The sequence below is a fragment of the Aplysia californica genome, unplaced genomic scaffold (genome assembly GCF_000002075.1).
Source record: "Aplysia californica isolate F4 #8 unplaced genomic scaffold, AplCal3.0 scaffold00126, whole genome shotgun sequence".
NCBI classification, from domain to species: domain Eukaryota; kingdom Metazoa; phylum Mollusca; class Gastropoda; order Aplysiida; family Aplysiidae; genus Aplysia; species Aplysia californica.
This window is the reverse complement of record NW_004797396.1, coordinates 1,234,664-1,236,322: the sequence shown is the minus strand read 5'-3', so window position 1 is coordinate 1,236,322 and position 1,659 is coordinate 1,234,664.

The following is a 1,659-nucleotide window of genomic DNA, read 5'->3' as shown; positions in this document are numbered from 1 at the left end:
CCATTCTTCCACACGCAGCCCCAATCCTCCCCCCCCAAAATTGTAAGCGATTGCCATGATAATGCGCGTTTGATGTTCGCAACTGTGCTACGAAATTACCGTCTCCATTCCATCTTAATGTGGATTCAGGGTGTAACAAGATGACTGACGTCTTGACTGCACCCGTGCGACGAAATGCGCACGACTGTCTAGGCTGAGAGAGAGAAGAGAGAGAGAGAGAGAGAGAGAGAGAGAGAGAGAGAGAGAGAGAGAGAGAGAGAGAGAGAGAGAGAGAGAGAGAAGAGGGTGTAGAGCGTACACAGTAAATATGAAATGTAGGCCTACAACGTTTCCGTTTTGCTCCTTTTTAAAACAAAATAATAGAGGATTTACAGCATACACCTTGATCTAAAGCATTTTTAAAATTTGACATATTTTCCTCAACACCACACGTTCGTCAAAGAAACACGATTCAAGAGACCGGGTGAGTATATTTTTAAGACTCACACATGGAGTATAGACAGCCGGGTCGATAAAATCTACAACTACAAGCTTTTAGGCTACACTGAAATGTGGGGGCAGGGTGTGTCGCAGTCTCAGAAATTAAATGAACAATTTGTAGGCGAGGTTAGGCCTACTGTAATTGGGCATATTTTAGCGATCATGTGTATGCATCCAAAGAGTTGTTTTGAATAGGCTACAGATTTTTTAAAAAAATTATTATATATTTTTGTTTGGTAGCTGGCCTGCAGAAGTGCCACGCAAAGTTCGTGCCGACTTCGGCATTGGTAAATTAATAAATGAGCTAGATTCTTTCTTAACGCGGTCAGACGAAGGTGAACAAAGTAGATCTAGCCTACGGAACAAGCAGCACGTTACGTTACTGCAGAGTGACTAAAGATCGTGTTGTGGAGATTCTTTGGTGTGACTGCAGGCCTCTGACCGTGATCACTCACTGCCTCGTTGAGGAAGCGGTGGCAAAAGGGGGAACTACTTCTATTGTTTTACTAACCCTTTACAAAGAAATGGACAGTTGTATCCCCTGTATTGCCATGTTGCTGAGCGAGCGCTGAGCATTTGTCGAACTGACTCGGCTCGCGATGCATGGCCTGAAAACACTCACTGCTCCCGTGGGCCGATTCACGTGATACGTCAAGCACTTCCGGGGCAAGCACGTGCATAGATCGTTTCTCGTACTGAAGGGGGAGTGGCCTGACCGGTAAAGGTTGTGATAATGGCTTTCTTCAACTTACAAGTCTCTGGTTTGCGAGTTGTGCCCAAAAAATAATGGTTTATTGGATTATATAGAGTCTAGAGATCTAACAATGATCAGATCACTGAAAAAAACCGAAGGGAGTGAGGGTGAAAGGGGGGGGGGAATGCATAGGAAACGACGGACTACAGCGAAAACCTATGCTTTGAGGAACTGACATCCCAGAAAGTGACTACAGTTAATACTTAGGCTCTGGAACAATGACACTACTCTGGGACCTGACAGTTTACAAAGTCTGGTCGAAAACATCAGATGTGTGTAGGTTATCTAGGTGTAGGGATGGGTGTGACAGAGAGGGAGAGAGAGAGAGAGTGTGTGTGTGTGTGGGGGGGGTGACAAGTGACTCAGACAGAATGTTTGTGTATGTGCATGTGAGCATTGACAGTGTTAAAACAGAGAGAGAGGGG